Below are 8,825 nucleotides of genomic sequence, written 5' to 3'. Positions count from 1 at the left end.
AACAAAAAAATTAGAAGACATCTACTAAGCACTTATTTCAATTTGGTTAAAGAATTGTATACAGTATATTCAATGCATGGAGGAAACTAAATCCACAAAGGAGAAAAGACACATTTTACTCAGATCCCCACAGATCAAGGTCGAGAATAGATATGGCCTAGATCAGTGATGGCGAACCTATGACATGGGTGCCACAGGTGGCACACAGAGCCATATCTGCTGGCACATGAGCTGTTGCCCTACCTCAGCTCCAGCACATGCGTGTGCACTGGCCAGCTGATTTTCAGCTCGCACGGAGGCTCTGGGAGGGCATTTTCAGCTTCCAGAGGGCCTCCAGGGCGATGGGAGAAGGTCTCTGGAGCCTAGGGAGGGTGAAAAATGGGTCTACTGGGCCAACCAGAAGTTGGGAAACAGGCTGTTTCTGGCCTGAGAGGGCCTCCGGGAGAGCAGAGGAGGCAATTTTCACCCTCCCCAGGAGTTGAATTATGGGTGTGGGCACTTGTGCAGGTGCAATAGTGTGTGTGCACGCGCTTTCGGCACCTGAGGGAAAAAAGTTCGCTATCACTGGTCTAGATGAATCCAGAGCTGATATCCGAAATAGAAACAATAGACCTTACCAAATAAATTAGCCAACCATAACCCAGTCAAAATAAAATAGAGAGGAAAGAGAAGAAAAAATCAGGTAATCGCTGAATCAAAATGTTTTAAAAGAAAAAGTATATATCCAAAAGATAGGAAGAGAATTAGGCTTTTTTCCCAAAGAAAACACTAAAAGACCAACATCAACTCAAAATGTCTAGGACACAATGAAAGCTTACCTAAGAGGGCTGACAATTGCATATACAGCAATGAAAAATAAAGAAAAAATTGAAAAAATTGAAATATTGTACACAAAGTTTAAAGAACAGGAATCGTTAATGCAGAAAGAACGATTAAATAATAAATACACACTGGAAAGAGGTTTAACCAAATGTAAGATTAATTTGGCAAAGCTGTAATATCAAAGCCATGAAACAAAACTATTTCAGGTATGCAAATAAACCTGGGAGATATTTGCCCATAAATTAAGGAAAGAAAAAATTAAAAGAAATGTCCAGCAACTTAAAGATGAAGATGGACAATTGCAACATGGAACGGAAGAAAAAAAGACTATCATCAAAATTTCTTTAAAACATTGTACAGACAATAGGAAATCAAAGAAGAGGACATCGAGAATTACTTAGATAATCAAAAATTGCCGGAGGAGCCACAAATAATGCTTAACAACAAAATAACAGGGAATTGAAAGAGGCCATCCAAAAACAACAACAACCCAATAAAATGCCAGGGTCTGATGGGCTACCTGTGGATATATATAAAAAATTACAGGATGTAATGGCAGAAGAATGTTAGAATTATACAGGGAAGTATTAGTACACGCTGAAATGCCAAAATCATGGGTTGAAGCCTATATAAATATTGGAAATCAGAAACAGCCCCTTCAAGCACAATGGTAATAAAAAAAGATTAGAATGGCTGAAATGAATAAATTAACTATGGAAATATACAATAGAGAGGAAACAGAATTTTATAAGATATGGAAAAAATGGTATAATTGGCTGGAACATAAAAGTAAAATTAATAGATAATTAATTACGTTATTTTATATCATTTTTGAATGTGTGATTTGTATTTGATGTTGTTTTTAAAACTGTTTAAAAGAATTTTTTTTAAAAATAAGCCTAGCCATCCCAAACCCATTTTGTCAGTCACCCCAGAAATATGCTGCTGTCACTGAAGTTGACAAGTATCCTCGGACAATACAAAAAAATAAAGAACATGCTTCAGTAAATGATAATTTCTATATGGTTCCATGTACATGCTAAAGAAAATCAGTCAGCAAGAATAGAAAATACTATCCTGTTTAACACAGAAGAATCTTACTCTAGAACTAATGCAAATTGTTAGTGAAGGAAAAATTACCCTATTTTTCATAGTATAATTTATTTATTTATTTATTTATTACTTAGATTTGTATGCCGCCCCTCTCCGAAGACTCGGGGCGGCTCACAACATGTAAAAAACAAATCACAAGCAATTAGACAAATTTAAAATATTTAAATATTTAAAAAAACCCATATGCTAACAGTCACACACACAGACATACCATGCATAAATTAAACGTGCCCAGGGGGAGATGTTTCAATTCCCCCATGCCTGACGGCAAAGGTGGGTTTTAAGGAGTTTGCGGAAGGCAGGAAGAGTAGGGGCAGTTCTAATCTCCGGGGGGAGTTGGTTCCAGAGAGTCGGTGCCGCCACAGAGAAGACTCTTCCCCTGGGGCCCGCCAACCGACATTGTTTAGTTGACGGGACCCGGAGAAGGCCCACTCTGTGGGACCTAATTGGTCGCTGGGATTCGTGCGGCAGAAGGCGGTCTCGGAGATATTCTGGTCCGATGCCATGAAGGGCTTTAAAGGTCATAACCAACACTTTGAATTGTGACCGGAAATTGATCGGCAACCAATGCAGACTGCGGAGTGATGGTGAAACATGGGCATACCTAGGTAGGCCCATGACTGCTCTCGCAGCTGCATTTTGCACGATCTGAAGTTTCCGAACACTTTTCAAAGGTAGCCCCATCTTAGTTTTTGGGGAGCAAAATGGGGAAAAGAATCTGCTTACCAGGTATTCATCTGGCTAGCTTTCTTAGCCAGCACATTATTTTATCCTCTGCTTAGGGCTTTAAAAAAATTGGAGAGAGTAACAATGAAAGAGCTTGCAAGCTAGTAAGAGCTGGGAACAGCATTAGCACCTGGAAAGAAACATCGAGCAAGTAGAGCAATGGAAAAAACCCTGCAAAGACTTAGGGCTTAGAAAACATTCTTCGCAGAGAATAACAATAAAAGAGCTCGCAAGGTGAGAGCTGAGAAGATAGTTATCAGCTAGTTATGGCTGGGGTGGAGGGAAACAACATTTAGAGTATAAGACACATCTTAATTATCAGCCTCTTTTAGGAAGAAAAATAGTGCATCTTATACTCTGAAAAATATGGTAAATAACTGCTCTCATATTTACTGTTAAAGTGCTTTTGAATCAAAGTACATACAAATACAAAACATTAAATCAAGAACCAGATTTTCTCCATCTCTAATAGCAGAAAATAATCAATGGGTACTGAAATGCTTAATCATTCAACAATAGTGTAAAGTCCTATATCTGAGGAGCACTTAGCAGTTAAGGGTCTCTGTGAAGAGATTTTATCCTGCTAGTCAACTGTATGTGATTTAATTGCTACTATAATGATTTAAAAAAAAATCTTTATGTATTACAATATTAGCCTCACTTTCCCATCAAAGTTTGGAACAGTCTTTCCTGAATATTAATGCTTGCTTGCTTATTTATTTACTTACTTACTTATTTACTTACTTATACTTATATGCCTCACTCCCAAAGGACTCTGGGTGGCTTACAACCAAATACACATAAAATATAATATAAAACCCTTTAAAACATTGCAAAACCATTTAAAACTGACAATTAACAATTAAAACAGTTTAAAAAAACCATGCATATCTTTCCTGGTCGGATCCCGATGGCATTGCCATCAGATCAACGGCCCCAGGCCTGCTGGAAAAGCTAGGTCTCTGTCTCAGATTTCTACTTGGAAGGCCAGTAGGATGGGGGCAGTCCAGATCTCAGGAGGTAGCTGATTCCAAAGAGATGGAGCAACCACAAAGAAGGCCCTCCCCTGCGGGCCCACCAGCCAATACCGTTTAGCTGAAGAGACCCGGAAAAGACGAAGCCTGTGGGCCCTTTTCGTTCACTGATACTTAGATAGCGGATTCCTTCTAGTGCTTGGGCTAAAAGGAGAAACAAGCAGAACAGGTTTTAAAGAAGAGCAAGTGGGATAGAGAAAGAAAAAAAGTTCAGGTAATTTATGAGTCAACTGATGTGAGGAAGAAAAGGGCAGTGGTTCCTAAGAAGTCTCTGACTAACTATTGTTTGCTCCAACCCAGTGTTTCTAAACCTCAGGAAGCTTTAAGATGCACAGGCTTTCATTCCAATTGAAGTCCATATCTCTTAAAGTTGCCAAGGTTAAGAAACTGCTTTACCCAATTGCATGTGTTTCTAGCAACAAATGTTTCAGAGCATCCCTGATTGAAGATGTATGCCTGAGATTTGCTTTAGAAAGAACAGCAAGTTTCAGCCTTCACATGTGGTGAAGACATCTTGAAAATGACGCTGCAGACAGTTCCTGGAAAGGAGTGACCGTGTAAGTAGCTCTGTATAGTATCCAATAGCAGCCCAGATATCGCCCAGATCAAATTAAAACTTGGCAGAGATACTGCACAGTCAGGGTTGTGCCAGGGCAATTTGAGAAATGCCACGTTTGAAACAGAGCAGGGAGACATGATTGTAGGCTTTCTCAGTGCTGGAAAAGAGAGGAGTGAAGAGTGACATCTTCCGTTCAAACCTGCTTAGTGTGATTGTCAAAATGTTGCATAATCAACATCAAAGGTTATGTGGCAGAGCTTATAGAGATGGAATGCAGTAGTAGGACAATAAACTGATTTTGCAGCTCTTGACTATATTATGAACCTCCTGCAAGTATACAGAATAGTAAAAAAAGGACATTGAGACAGAGAAACACAGAAGACTTATTGTATTCCTACTGTTTTATCTTGAACTCTCTTTACTATACACTTGGGGCACTGAACAAACTTTAACACAATTGACAATCTGGCTCTACCAGCTGCCATAGCATATTGGGCAAGAACCTTAGATCCATCACCTGTCTTTACACACCTATTGTGTGAAGAGACCCCACAACATGTGACCTTACTGCTCTGTTTGTCCTCTCCACCTTAGATTTGTGAAATGAATTAAGATAATACAGAGCAATTTTATGTTGTTGTATAAACTGTGCATTTCACTTAGCTGTTTTTCCAATCTGTTTTGTTTTTAGTATGCATTTCTTCAGAAACATGTTAGGTCCTATTTCTACATAAATAGACTGTAAGTATTGGAGAGAAGTTGTGTTTTAAAACACTGAAGATTATTTTTTCATTTTATTATTTTAATTTAGATTTGAATGTCTTTATTTTGTACTTTAGTTTGTTATATTGCATATTTAATGCTATTTGAATTTATATTATAAATCAATATTAATCAAAACAATCATAGTCCTGATTAAAAATACAATGAATCAAAATCTATTTATTACCAAACACAATAAAATACCAACATAGTATGGTATGGAAAAACAGTACGTATTAAAAATACTGTCCATCTAATTGGGGCTTTGCATTTCCTAATGAATACCAGTATTTTATTTTTCAGTAATTCAATTTATTTAATTCATTTATTTGAGTAATTTAGTTTCTACTTGATGCAGAAAATATTAGTCACTCTACCTGGCACCAGGCTTAAGTCAACGAAACCATATTGCAGTGTTATGATCTATATCTGTGATGGTGAACCTATGGCATGCGTGCCACAGGTGGTATGTGGAGCCATATCTATCAGCACGCGATCAGCTTCAGACCCTAACTCAGCTCCAGCACACATGTGCTTGCCAATCAGCTGATTTTCAGCTCTGACAGAGTCTCTGGGAGGGCATTTTTGGCCTCCGGAAGTGTGGGGGAGAGCATTTTCACCCTCCTCAGGCTCCAGGAAAGCCTCTTGAGCCTGGGGTGGGTGACCAATGGGCCTACTGGGCCCACTGAAAGTCAGGAAATGGGGGTTATGTGCGGGGGTGGGGTAGCATAAGGGGGCCATGCACGCATGCACAGGGGGGCATAGTGCGTGGACGCACTGAATTATGGGTCCTGGCACAGGCACACATGTCTTCAGCACCTGAGGAAAAAAAGAGTCACCATCACTGATTTAGATGAAGACTGGTGATTAAAATGGGCAACTTGTAATAATCATAACCAAACAGATTATGCAGATCCAACAAAACCACTTCCAGGAATGCAATTGCCCCCAAAATGGAACCACCTGAATAGAATCAGGAAGGGTCATGCCAGAACTAAGGCAAAGCTTTTTAAGTGGGGAACGGCTGAGAGCCTGCAATGCTCTCTTCTACCTTTGAAGAGTTTTTGGAAAGTACAAATTGTGTAAAATGTAGCCGCACGAGCGGTCATGGGCTTTCCCAGGTATGCCCATGTTTCTCCAGCACTCTGCGGACTGCATTGGCTGCCGATTGGTTTCCGGACACAATTCAAAGTGTTAATAATGACCTATAAAGCCCTACATGGCATTGGACCAGATTACGTGCTGGACAGCCTTCTGCTGCATGAATCTGCTTCTCCACTGCTTCTGGAAGGAGAGTCCAGTATGGGTTAACCCCCAATCCTATTGGTAGAGACTGAGTTATAAATTAACATGTTAATTAGGCACCGCCCCTTGCCTGCCCCCAAGGGCTCAGTTTTTAAAACTCAGTCCTAGAAGAGAGACTCATGAGTTTAGCTTAAGAAAATAAATGATATAATATTTGTACTAACATGTGTTTTTCTGTTTTTTTGTTCTTGTTTTTCAGATGCTGAAAATCTGGAAGGGGTCTCTGCCCTCTGTGGGCACCACCCCCGTCGTTTCTCCCCGGGGAACCTCTTCTCTCAGAAGGTGCCGTTTCATGAAGGGGAGTCAGCCTCAGGTCACTGGCCTCAGCGGCCACACCAGGCTGCAGCCGAAGGTGGGAGGGTCCGCCCCCCCCACTGGGAGGCTGGAGAGGCGAGAGGATAGCCTCCAATCGAGCGCGATCGAGCACTATTCAGACTGAAAAGGCTTTCGCAATTGCCGCGGCAACAGCAAAGGAAAAAAGAACCGAGGCTCATATGTTTGGCGGCTGGAGGAAGCCACCGCCAGGGAAAGCCGCGAAGCCTTTGACAGTCAACATATGATTGGCGGCCCCCCGGGAGGGGGAGAAGAAGCTGCTGCGGCTGCCGCCGGCGCCTAGCCTCCGTCAGAGCCATCGGGCTTAGGGAGTGCTCGCGCATGCCTGGCCAGCCTCCCTCATGATCGGCGACCCCCAGTGATAAGGGGAAGAGAACCGCCGCATTGGCTGCCGCCGGCATCGGGCTCGGGACTTTTTAAGCTTCCTGACAGCCAGTGTAAGTTTACGGGGCAACGTTTATTACCGCCCCGTCGTACTGCGGCCGCCATTTTGGGGCCGTTACCGCCCGCCATTTTTGAGCATTTGGCGGGAAACCCTCCCCCCTTGTCTTGGCACACGAAATATCGCCTGAGGGGGCGGGATGACGCTATTGATGTCGCAAGAAGTGGACGGGGAGCCATTTTGTTCATTGCAGCAAGAGACTTTGGCGTCACAACTGCACTTTTCTGTCACTGCTACAGTTCAGAGAAATTGATTCACTCCGTGAGTAACATGGATCAGTTGACCGTGAGTGCGGAGCAATCTGCCCCTTCAGGCCCAGCTCCTAAACCCAAGGACAAAGGGAAGTCTAAGCCCAAGTCCTCTCAGGGCCCATCCTCCTCAGCTCTTCGAGAGGCGGAGAGGCATATACAGGCCCTGGAGCAGAGACTGGAAACAGCTCTCCATACCCCTTCATTAGCTTCAGGACCTCCTCCAAGCCTCCCACCGCTACCGGGATCAATCACCCCTCGTTCAATGGGCCCAGGGGGTTTATTATCAGAAAGAGATTGGTCCCCAGAACGACAGACCGGCTCACAGCCTCAACCTTGCCTGAGCAGGCCAGGTTCTGCAAGCAATGCAAGGCCTTTGTGGGGGTTTTCTCCCCAACCCTATGTAGGCCCATCTGCTACATTCACCCCTACTGCTGCTGGACTCAGGGCTCAGCCTAATACCTGGCAAGGTCTTTCCCCAGCTGTCCAAGATATGATTACCAATGCCTACTCTCAGGGCATAGCAACGGGGGTGCAACAATGCGGTCAACAGTCACATCAACCACAAAGCCGGAATCTCTGGTCTGCACCGCCCCTTTCAGGTATGGGGTTCTCGGACGAACCATCTTGGCAGGAGGGTAGTGAAAAGGAATACGACTTGTCGGATGATGAGACTTTACCAGAGCAGCCATCTGTTCCGGGACTATTTAAACCTGCCTTGTTTAGGACACTGTTACACAAGGCCAAGCAGGCGGTGGACCTGCCGGGTCTCACAAAGCCCGCAGAGACACCCAGGTCAACTACCTTGCTAAAAGAACCTCAGCCTGAAACAGACCATATTCCGGCATCGGATATTTTTGTGCAGAATGCTAAGAGGCCATGGCAGCACCCAGCGGCGGCACAAGGCCCATCAATGCTGGAGCGCAAACTGTATACCTTCGACGAGGAGGTCGAGAGCCTTGTTCAATTCCCCCCAATTGATCAACCGGTGGTAACCCTGGTGTCGAATGCCATGGTCCCCGCCGAATCAGGGGACAATTTAAAGCCGGAGGACAGGAAGGCGGAGATCCTTCTACGGAAATCGCATTCAATGTCCGGCTGGGGGTTTCAGGCAGTGGCCGCTGCTTCCTTCTTCAATAGAGCCTCTATAGTATGGATCGAGGAAATGATGTCTCGCCTTGGGCCAGAGGACAGCAGACTGCGGCAGGACTTGAGTAAACTGTTAGCCGCAGCGGAGTTCTCGGCGGATGCCACTCTCCACGCTGCCAAATTCTCGACAAGGGGGATGTCCACCACCCTTTCATCAAGGCGTTTGTTGTGGCTAAGAAGTTGGCAAGCCGACACCAAGTCGAAGTGGCGTTTGGCTTCCTCTCCCTTCCGCGGTGCCGACCTCTTTGGGGAGGTTTTAGATAAGGTCCTTATCGAAGATAAGGATAAGCGGAAGGTTCTGCCCAAGTCAAACAGGTGGCAGGACAGAAGGA

This window comes from Erythrolamprus reginae, chromosome 2 (genome assembly GCF_031021105.1).
Source record: "Erythrolamprus reginae isolate rEryReg1 chromosome 2, rEryReg1.hap1, whole genome shotgun sequence".
Lineage (NCBI taxonomy): Eukaryota > Metazoa > Chordata > Lepidosauria > Squamata > Dipsadidae > Erythrolamprus > Erythrolamprus reginae.
The sequence above is the reverse complement of the archived record's forward strand: the minus strand, read 5'-3'. Positions refer to the sequence as shown.